Below are 12,619 nucleotides of genomic sequence, written 5' to 3' on the forward strand. Positions count from 1 at the left end.
TATTTATCCGGGTCGATTTGGATTTCCAATACTCGTCAATCTACTAAATTTCCCATGTGTTTACATAAAAATATGCTTAACACAAATGTTACATTTTTTGTTTGATTGTTTTGAAAATATACATGGAAAGGCGACACTACTACTATTAGTTACCAACATCGTACCGTATCAGCACCAGCATCCATCAATTAGCCTCATTAGGATCAGCATACCTCAACACCGTATGACAATCATAAAACGTTCAAACAAGATTAGATTGTGACCTGACAGGATGAGGTACAATTATCGAACACACCGCCCCCGACGACGATGTTCACCATTCATACACACCGTCTCCGACCACGATGTTTTCTTAGGACCGTTCAGCTCAGATAGGAAATCCCGGGACAGGACGTCCAGGCAGCGCTCACACCGATAGCGAAGGTACCTGCACCTTAGAGCAACCGTAACGGTGCGCGACTAAACTAAATTACATAGCGCAGTATCATTACGCTGATCCGTACCGGACGCTGCTAACCGGGGTAGCAAAATGACAGCGCTGCTTTCGGAAAGCATCGGGTGAGCAAATTTAGCAGCGCGATAGTTGCGCTGCTATTCGATTTGAATTCAAGCATACGGTGTGGGATATGAAATTCTGGTTAGAGTTTTGGAAATCTGATGCATGATGCGCATGAAGTAGAAATTTCAAAATTTTAAGAATTCGGGTAAAACTTCAAGATTTTGATAAGAATACTAAAAATCTGATGCAATTATTGGAAATCCGATAGCGTTTATGAAGCATTCGAAAATCTTCGTAAGAATCCTCGTATCGATTTCGGAGAATTATGGGATTTTGGGATTCCAACCGGAATCTTTGGGATTCCGATTGGAATCCTTAGAGTTCCGACTGGAATCCTTGGAATTCAGACTGGAATCCTCGTGATTTCGGCTGGAATCCTCGGGATTCAGACTGGAGTCCTCGGGATTCTGACTGGAATTGGAAAGAGATTTTGATAAGAACACCGACTGGAATCCTTGGGATTCCGGCTGGAATCCTTGGAATTTCGGCTGGAATCCTTGGGATTCAGAATCCTCCGAATTCCGACTGAAATCCTCCGAATTCCGACTGGAATCCTCCGAATTCCGACTGGAATCCTCCGAATTCCGACTGGAATCCTCCGAATTCCGACTGGAATCCTCCGAATTCCGACTGGAATCCTCCGAATTCCGACTGGAATCCTCCGAATTCCGACTGGAATCCTCAGGATTCCGGCAGGAATCCTTGGGATATCGTCTGGAATCCTCGGGATTTTGGCTGGGATCTTAGGGATTTCGACTGGAATCCTCGGGATTCAGACTAGAGTCCTCGGGATTCTGACTGGAATTCCAGTTGAAATCTCAAGGATTCCAGTCGGAATCCCAAGGATTCCAGTCGGAATCCCAAGGATTCCAGTCGGAATCCCAAGGATTCCAGTCGGAATCCCAAGGATTCCAGTCGGAATCCCAAGGATTCCAGTCGGAATCCCAAGGATTCCAGTCGGAATCCCAAGGATTCCAGTCGGAATCCCAAGGATTCCAGTCGGAATCCCAAGGATTCCAGTCGGAATCCAAAGGATTCCAGTCAGAATCCCAAGGATTCCAGTCGGAATACCAAGGATTCCAGTCGGAATACCAAGGATTCCAGTCAGATTCCCAAGGATTCCAGTCGGAATCCCAAGGATTCCAGTCGGAATCCCAAGGATTCCAGTCGGAATCCCAAGGATTCCAGTCGGAATCCCAAGGATTCCAGTCGGAATCCCAAGGATTCCAGTCGGATTCACAATAATTACGGTCAAATTTGCAATATTTCTTGTAGGATTTACAAGGATTCCGGTAGAATTGGCAAGGGTTCCAATCAAATTAGCAACCAGTCGGATTCATAAACAATCTCAAAAATTTCCGATGGAATTCTAATAATTCCGCACCAGAATATATGAATAGATATTCCAGCAGAGTTACAAAAATTCCCAACCTGAATTGATCATCATTATTTTCACAACTCATATGTTAACCCAAAAAGCAACGACCGGTACGGAAACGAGTTACTAAATATGGTAGCCACCGGTGTGAGAATGAGTGACTAAACTAAAATGACAACTCTGGAGGTGATCATTTTAATCACCCAAATAGTCGCCCCCGTTAAAGATGCTCTTAGCAAAGGATAGCATTGAGCTCTCGCCGAGCGGTGTCACGAACACATGCGCACATTTGCTGGTTGAAAATACTGCCATTTGATTTTGCTGGGAACAGCTGATCTTTGTTTATATTTTCCACCAGCAATTTTTAAGTAGTGTTGGTGACATGTGCCGTGTATGTACACGAACGCAGAAACCACTATGTAAGAAGTGTTAGGTGATAAGCAAAAGTGTTAGCGTGTAAGGATTCATTCTTGTTCTATCGTTCAAACGTATCGGAATAAAAATCAATTACTTATTACATCAATGATGATTCTAATTATTCTTTGAGTTACACGCCGCTTCACCTTATCCTCGACTTTCTTTTTCTTTTCTGCTCTAAATGCGGGCAATAAGCCATTTTATGAGACGTTTCGAATCATATGGTTTTCGTTTGTTTACCAGCTTTGAAAGTTTCTGGCGGGCCGATTTATTTACGTTTCTTCTAGCGCTACATTTGGAAGGAGCTTATTCAACAATGGCGCTGGTGGCAATGCAACAAAGTTTTCAATTTTCGCATATAAAATTGAAATCAGCGGGCAGGGAAGATATTTTTCATCTACAGGTAACATAATACATGTAAACCGGGTAGAAACATGCTCTGAAAGAGACGGGGACGTCATCGCCAACAAAAATGTGACCAGCACCATTCAGATATTTTGCTAGTTTTTTGAACAACAACAATGAGCAGCCCGCCAGAAAATGTCATTCGAACGTCTCGTAAAATGGCTTATGTTCACATAAAATGACATCCGGACCAACATCCGGACGACGAATGTTCACCGGATGAACATGAAGTGGATGAATGCACAACGAAACCGTTCATTTTTTGTAAACACGGCCCGCAGTAAAAGGTGTTCTCCCCGATGGAAGAAGCAGCGTGACGTCATTGTAAATTAGTCCATCGATTGTATACTGTTTTGAGTCCACTGAGGTAATTTACACGACAGCCATCGGGAGTAGGGTTACCAGACGTACTCTTTTTAGAGTACATGTACTCTTTTTTGTCTTGAAAATTTGTGTACTATTCTTTTCGCTAAATTGGCTCAATTGTACTCTTTTCTAGTTATTACTGACGATTGCCGAACAAATCAAAAAATATTTTAAAGAAACCAGATATTTCCCATGAAAACAGGGATCCAACGTTGTTCGTTAAATTATTGGTGATTCGAATTGGTACGGTTAGCTCAATAATTATCAGCAAGTATTCATAAGCTCACATAGCTCACTAAATATAGATTTAAGTGACCTAACCGTAAAACTGTTGTTAAATAATTAGCTAACTATTGATTTTTAGTTTATAGTTCATTGTTGATTATTGATTTAGTTTTGAACTATTGGGAACAACTTTTTCTCAGGCACTTTTATTATAACGTCGTTTTCCACAGCTGTGAGAATGAAAGGATTTAACTTTAAAATACAGTGCCTAAAAGGCGAAAACCAACTATTAAACTAATCAAGCTTGCGTCTTCTATATTGCTTCAAAAATTCCCTGAAAAAACTTAATTTAATGACAATACTCGAGATTCTTTTCAGATCCAAGGTTTGAAAAAGCTATTCTCAGTTCTAGTTTCCTGTACAAACCAATATTGTTCTACAATTAGTATAGAACATTCTTGATAAGTACTAAAAAAATAAATTATAGACTATAATACTGCCAAAATTTGCACGGCTTTCTTTATGACATGCGTCATTATAAAAAAAAAACGACTGAACGAATCTATTCACTTAGAATTAATGTTATTGAAGTTAATGTGGGCAACTACTCGAGATTACAAAATAATACAAAAATGATCAAAACAAGAAAATTCAGATAAACACGTTATTAAAAAAAACATTTTCAAAATTTTAAGCTATTAGGCTTTTATAGAGTTCGAAAAAAGGGTACTCTTTCCGGTGAGAGCAAATATGGTAACCCTAATCGGGAGGATCTTCCGGCTGCCTAAACAGAATAACATCAGTTCGAAAATCAACACATGTGAGTAAAACGACAGAAAAATTGTTCGGCCAGAACTATTTTTGCCATTTTTTCCACTCAGTGACTGCAAGCAAGTGAATAACAGATTGCTGGGTGAAATGCAACATTCTTTTTACCAGATAGTATTATAAAGAGGAGGATTCGTGGTAAATCAATTTACTTCCTCCCGTAGGCTCCGCTTTTGGCTGCAGTTTATACAAAAGGACAAGCAGGCTAGAGTGGTTCCCTCATGGAACTCATATAGGCAAATTTAATGCGCCACCATCATAGAGGTCGCTAGGAAAGAAGGAGAGAAATGTCATTGAAAATGTTTGTTTACGTCCAAAATGAAATTTTTCGACCCAAAAATTAGCTAATAATCAATTAATTATTAAACTATATTCCATTGGCATAACCATTTTGACCCTTTATTCTTGCAATAAGCGTGATTTCACAACAAATTTAACCACAAACAAAGAATCCGGAAGTTTATAACCTATGTAGCCAAACACCAATTTTCCAATTTTATTCCACTAATCGTACATGAGCACTGACCGGATCTGTACATTTTCGAAGGAAAAAAAGTTTATCATGTTTTTCAATGCTCTCTGATCGTCTACAAAATAACTATTCCGAGAAAAAGTGTAAATTGTGTGCTTCTTCCTATGCTGCACACGGTGCGTTCTCAACGCAACCTCTTTTTTTACGGTTCTCCTACTAGCCACCAGATGTCGAAGTGATCGTTTAGCTTTGAAAATATTAGCCTATGGTATGCATAAGTCATCCGAATTGGCCTTGGCCAAAAATCTTAAATGAGTTTCCGGCCAGCGACAAATCACAATACCTTAGGAGATAAGCTGTAAACATAACTCAAAATGGATAGAAACATTGGCTGATCCACCCAGCTGGGATTATCGGATGATTTTGAGAAATTAGTGGCGAAAAGGATATCACGGAGAACAAAATATAGTGTTCGTAATCATTTTTCTGGTCAATTTAACTATATTTTAAGGTTAATTTGGAGATAACTAAAAATATAGTTGAATTGACAGTATATTGTTAAACATAACTATACCATATAGTTGTTGACAACTATATTTTTGATTGAATTTACAAACGTCAAACGTCAATATTTAACTATATTTTAGTTGACTCAAAGTGATTTTTATTGAGTTTACAATATTTTGCAATGTTTACTCAGCATTTTGTTCTGCTGTATCAACATATCTGAAATGATTCGGTGCTGTTTTATCGATCTAAAAAAACATTGCAAAAATGAAAACAAAGGGCGAGTCGACAAACTTGATATGTGGTCTCCTGCGTGAGAGGTGGTCATCTTAGCACCTACACTATTCCTTGCAAGTTAGAAGTAAGTAGATTTGTGAGCATGACTTCTAGGGAGGTGAATGTTTCCGAATAGTGATAATTATCAAAATTATAATTGTTATAAGTACAAGTGGATAGCTCAATCAAATAAGTATGTGTATTTTATTTGACGTTAATTTAGTGTTGGCGTAAGTTAATTTTATTTCGAAACAACTATTTGTGCGTAAGTAAAAGTAATTGACAGGATTGTAATCTTAACATACATAAATTCTTCTGCGTGATAGCACAACTTTAGGATGACGACGAGCTTACCTACGACCTCGATTCGGTTGAAACTGGTCATGCTTTACCGTATCAACAAAATGCAGGCCTCTAAAAAGTCTCTATTTTTTACTGGAAGTTCTCTAAAGTCATCAAATGCTAATTTCTTTTTTCCACGTGAATTAATCACTATTGCACAGGTTCTTCATGTATTTCTTTACGGATTTCTCAAGTAAATACTTCAATAATTCGTCATTTCTCCAGAGGTTTCCTATAGAAAACTATCAGGAACTCCTCTAGGGTTCTCTCCACACACTAAGCTCATTTTATCTGAACCAGCGAATTTAATCGTAATCTGGACAGCTACCCAAGTAACCATCCCAAGTAACCATAAGCACTAATAATAAGCCCTTAATCAGCACCATAGATGCGTACATGCATTATGATAGCACTACAAATGCTTACACACCTTATGACAGCACTTCCGCTGCTTAGAAACCCTATTACTGCATCATTAATGCTTCTAAGCCTGATGCATATAGGCATTAAATAAGCACTATATTGGCTTTATATTCGCATACAGGGCATGTTTAAATGCCATCCAGTGTTTTGACAGATATACCACGTGCTTTGTGTTTGCATATAGTGGTAAGAGGGAGTCAAACATAAATCTTCTCACTACTACAATTGCAGGTTTTATGACGGGGAAAAGTGATGGTTTAAATTGGTCATTTTTCTTTCCAATACTATTCATCTTATGTGGCCGTAGGAGCAAAGGAGCAGGACAACAACTCAACAATACGGGTGTCGCAGGTTCGAGACGCAAAATGAGGAATTTCATCATCATAAAACGAGGATCAAAATGTGGCAATTGCAAGTCCTCAAAAGGATGAAAACTACCAAAACGAATATGTCTGATACGGAGAAGTACTATCTGTATCATTTTATTACATTTTTTGCATACTGTTAGAGGTTTCCGTTTTCATTTATTCATTTATTTACCTCGTGTGCCAGTTGCTTGGCCACATACGTTAAAGCTCTCTGGCTACGTACGCGAAAGCACAAAATATTCGCCCTAAAAACCTGGCGAAAACAACTGACGTTTCTCACGTGGTCTTATACCAGCATAAGTGGTGCAGAGAAGCACGATTATATCTTTGCACTATAATGGCACGCTTTTTCGCCTTTTCTGACATTATAATAGCATTATATGCGTATATAAAACTTACATGCATCAAATGACTACCCTATATGCGCATATAATGCTGTTGCCGTGCCGCATTATCGTGCTTACTGGTTTCTTGGGATCGATCCGTGACACCCACCGTACAACACAGTGTGGTTAAAAGTATGATGCTAAACTTCTCAAATCAAGAATAATTCTAGTCAAAAATACTACAACTCTGGTTAAATCAACAGAAGAAATTGTCTTGTGTAGTGATGTTGACTACCCAAGTAACCACGAAGCTGTATATGAATACTTTATGTTTGCTCTATAGTGTGCTATCAGATTTTGTTTTAAAGTGACAAAACCTTTAAGAGCTTTATAAAGCATAATTAAAGTGGGAAAGGGCCCCACAACAACCAAATTAATGCAATACTTGGTAAAGCAGTTTTAATGCACAAGCCCTACTAAAGCATTTATGTTTGTATATTTAGGGTTCATGATGTATATTAGCTTAAAATAATGTATGTTTAGGGCTTGCGCTAAAAATAAACAAAACAATGAATCCATTGGCTATCTTTGGATTTCTTTACCATATCAGCGATTTTTTTTTGTTGGAATCAGGATTCGAATCCACAACTAGGATGATGGTGTACTGGATGCCTGGCGCGTTGGTGTCCTGTGCTAAAGCTGCTGATGTGATAAGGTAAGATAAAAGTTCCTTATTAACGAAGCCACTGTGTGTGTTAACATTACTATTCGCCCAGTTATTACGAATAGAAAGAATTCTCTTCGGCGATTGATTTCCTTTCCTCACCAAATGAAACATCAATAGAAAGAATTTGATCACCATTCTTTCTCGTAGAGGAAATAACAGAACTTAACCCACAAAACAAAGCCCAAGCGCATTAAACAGATTTCAGGGGAGAGAAATTGATCGACATTTCCTCTCGCTCCTTATGAATAAAAGAGTCACATAGATAAAATACAACAATATTGAATGAATACATATATCCTTAGATCATGAAATGGGGGTTCGAGATGAAAGAAAGTCATTTCATTATTCTTCCATATCCCACAAAACGTAATGAGCGAGTGCAAACGTGCTCGTTCGTCTTACTTATTTATTACAGATTCGAGTGCGTTTAATGAGGTTATGTAATCTTGTATAACAGCATAACTGTATATTCACTCTAAACGCTTAGCATAATGCTATATAAAAATAATGCTAGAAAGCATTTACAATGTTGATCAAATGCATCATTGCTTGACAGTTATTGAATAAATGCATGATAACATTATTAATGCAAAAAATGTTGACTTTCGACCAAATTAATGCAATGGTATAATGCTTGTGGTTACTTGGGTATGCTTTGGTATAGTTAACAGATTAATGTAGTCGGTTGAAAATCGTTGGTGCAGTTCTTAATTTTACCATGGATTCAGTAGTTTTTACAATAAAATTCATTTCAGTGTAGAGACATTCCGGAAATAATTCCTGGAAAAACTCTGGGGTAATTACTGAAGGTATTCTTAAATACATTCCTGGCTAAAATCTTAACGAAGTCTTAATCGAAAATATTGTTAGAATTTCTAAGAAGTTTGTGGAGCCATCTTTGTTACTGGAAAAAAAATTAAAACTCGATTAATTTTTCAAATCGACGTGAGTAACTTTCATTCGATTTTGAGAAAATTAATTCAGAAGAATCACAACCTGTCTTCTAAAACTGTTTCAAAATGAATCAATTTTGTAACATTTTTTTGCCGTATACATTGCTTAAATTTTGCATAAAATAATTAAAAATTTTATTAAATGATAAGCCGTTTTATACAGTTACATTCGACGTGTACCAGTGTAAAATCGACTCGAATAGTGTTTTGTTTTGATTCGTCGTTAAGTCACTTTGTCCCTCCATAAAGCGCAGCAGCGAAAGTAGTGGTTAGGTTGGGAAAGTTGAAAATCTTACTTTCGTCGTTTTGTTAATCCGGAAATTAAATGTAAAATCGATTTGGTTCAGAGCGAAACGTGTAGAACTTCGTCTGCGAAACACGTAGAATCGATAAAGTAAGTTTGCATACTTTTTTGACTTGAGTCTGTTTGAATAAGTTTTCGAGAAATAAATAAAAAAAATCTGATAGGAAATCCAGCTTTTTAAAAGCACTAATGACTGCCGCAAACAGGCTCGCTTTTTAGTAGGGACCGGTCAATTTGACGTTTATCTTAGGTCGTTTTATATTGAGCGGACCCAAGCCAAATGTCAAATCGTCCGATCCCTACCAGAAAGTGAGCCTATCGGCGGCAGCCATTAGCGCTCGTAAAAAGCTGGATTCTAGGAAAACCAAGAGACTGCCCAAGTAACCACGAAGCTGTATATGAATACTTTATGTTTGCTCTATAGTGTGCTATCAGATTTTGTTTTAAAGTGACAAAACCTTTAAGAGCTTTATAAAGCATACACGCTAAGAAAATATTATACTAAATGGCTTAAATACCATTCTAAAACCATATTCGGTCTATTCACTCATTGCTATGAATTTTAGCTTATTAAGCTTGGCTAGTATAAACAGGTTTTATATTGATAAATGATTATTCGGGAAATAAACATATAACGTATAAAGTTCTAAAATCATGTGCTATGAATAAAATTAGCCATTTTTCTTTATTTACGGTAAACAAAGGCTAGAAAAACTTAAGAATGTGAACTTTGTATATTGCGCATTTATTTTCATATCCTTGGTCCAAATTTCCCGCATTTTCATATAAAATTGGTGTTATTCTGCCCTTGCTGCAGATGAATTTCCACATACTCATCTCAACGGATGTTTGGAGGCGTACATCTGTTTTTCAAAGTCACTTCAAACGGTGCGGAGAAATCCGTTGTAGGTTGAAGATCCTTACCGGAAGTTGCGCTTGATAAATGGGGGATCATCCACGAAGTCGTACAGATTCCATCGGTGGTGTTCCTGGATCAGTTTTTTGCATTTGAAGATGGACGAATCATATTCTGGGGAAAAGTTGCAATATTTAGAATATTTACATAGTTCCACAGCCGGGATGTACTGTTTGGGGAATAAACTTACCAAGTGTGATTTGTTTTCTATTATTTTGATACAATAAACAGCAAAATAGTGAAACGATAACACTAGACCCGTGCAAGAAAGAAACTTTTTACAATGCAGCTGGAAAACGACTGAAAGCGAGCAACTTGCAAATTTTACAAAGTCCTCAGAGCAATATCGGACGATCAATATGTTTAGCTAATGATATTTCTAAATTATGCATAGGAAAGCTTAAAATGAATCTGTTTTCTAAGCTTTGCAATGAATAAAATGTACAAATGAGTTCAATCGCATATAAAATATATTAACTAGAATTTTCCATTCTCTCCGTGTAATTAAAGTGGGAAAGGGCCCCACAACAACCAAATTAATGCAATACTTGGTAAAGCAGTTTTAATGCACAAGCCCTACTAAAGCATTTATGTTTGTATATTTAGGGTTCATGATGTATATTAGCTTAAAATAATGTATGTTTAGGGCTTGCGCTAAAAATAAACAAAACAATGAATCCATTGGCTATCTTTGGATTTCTTTACCATATCAGCGATTTTTTTTTGTTGGAATCAGGATTCGAATCCACAACTAGGATGATGGTGTACTGGATGCCTGGCGCGTTGGTGTCCTGTGCTAAAGCTGCTGATGTGATAAGGTAAGATAAAAGTTCCTTATTAACGAAGCCACTGTGTGTGTTAACATTACTATTCGCCCAGTTATTACGAATAGAAAGAATTCTCTTCGGCGATTGATTTCCTTTCCTCACCAAATGAAACATCAATAGAAAGAATTTGATCACCATTCTTTCTCGTAGAGGAAATAACAGAACTTAACCCACAAAACAAAGCCCAAGCGCATTAAACAGATTTCAGGGGAGAGAAATTGATCGACATTTCCTCTCGCTCCTTATGAATAAAAGAGTCACATAGATAAAATACAACAATATTGAATGAATACATATATCCTTAGATCATGAAATGGGGGTTCGAGATGAAAGAAAGTCATTTCATTATTCTTCCATATCCCACAAAACGTAATGAGCGAGTGCAAACGTGCTCGTTCGTCTTACTTATTTATTACAGATTCGAGTGCGTTTAATGAGGTTATGTAATCTTGTATAACAGCATAACTGTATATTCACTCTAAACGCTTAGCATAATGCTATATAAAAATAATGCTAGAAAGCATTTACAATGTTGATCAAATGCATCATTGCTTGACAGTTATTGAATAAATGCATGATAACATTATTAATGCAAAAAATGTTGACTTTCGACCAAATTAATGCAATGGTATAATGCTTGTGGTTACTTGGGTGGTCAATGGATAATTTCCTTAGGATGTAACTTGAGAAATTTTTTAACAAATCTTTTCTGAATTAATTCCTAATAGAAGAGAATTTTAGGAAGTTTCTAGAAAAAAAAATAAATATTAAACTATTGTAGGTACCTTAAACGAAATCCATGTATTTCGTTTAAGATACCTACAATTTATTAATTGCCTCTTTATTATGGGGAAATTCAGCCCGAGGCTGGTTTATCTCCGATACCTACAATGATTCAATATTGATTTTACTCGAGAAACATCCAAAAACTCTCTTCCATCAGGAATTTTTTCAAGGAAGTCATAAAAATCGCTATTTGAACTCCTGAAAAATTCTGATGAAATTACTGAAGAAAATAATAATTAAAATACTGCAGTAGTACAATGATTATTTTTTCACTAAGAATTCCCAGAAACTGTTAGAAATATCATTATAACATTAAAGAAATTTCTGGTCGGATCATTTGAAAAACCTCATGAAAACTCTGATGTCTTGCTTTTTATTTTTTTGATTCCTGTTTGGTTGCTTTTAGTTTGGTCTATACAAATATCTGTAGAAATCATTTCTCTGCATTGCAAGGACAAAATGCAGTGCAATGAGAATTTTTCACATTTTTTATTTTGAACGAAAAAAATTGTTTCTCTAAATTTGTGAATCGATGGCGGCTAATTTTCCTTAAACGAAATATAGAAAATCAGACTTGAAGCAGAAAAAATCGTATGCTTTTGGCGAAAATTATGCAAAAAATAAGACGTCTCTCTTATAATTAAAAGGGAGCCTGATCGGTTTCCTAAAAGCTATAGGACTCATATTTGGCCACAATATGTGACATACAGAAAAGCTTCTTATTACAGAGCTTCATACAATTTGGCATGAACAACGCACATGTACCAAAGTTAATCATAGGAGGTTCCCAAATAGATCTTTACCCGACCTGCAAATTTTAAAATGAATCATTTGATATTTTTGGCTTCGATTCAATGAAATCTAAACTATTTTAAGTGCAGCCTTGGAAGTTATGTAATCATTAATAATTATACTATACCATAAGTTCCCAAACTGTTTGTGTGCGTGATGAACTTATGGCTATAGCCATCAACAGTATTCCTTGCGACTCATTTATAAAAAAAAAATATTTAAAAAGAGTTTGATACTATCTCTTTGTTTTTTTTTTATTTAATCACAGAAACGGGAATTCCAATACAGAGCGTGATAGACAAGTAGTTACGCATTCAATTCAAATGGAATTCATTTATTCATTCATTTATTTAGTTAACATCTAGACAGATAACACTGAATCAACAATTTCACGCCACAATACTCGGTTCGTGGCCGCATCT

The sequence above is a fragment of the Aedes aegypti genome, chromosome 2 (genome assembly GCF_002204515.2).
Source record: "Aedes aegypti strain LVP_AGWG chromosome 2, AaegL5.0 Primary Assembly, whole genome shotgun sequence".
In the NCBI taxonomy this organism is placed as follows: Eukaryota; Metazoa; Arthropoda; class Insecta; order Diptera; family Culicidae; genus Aedes; species Aedes aegypti.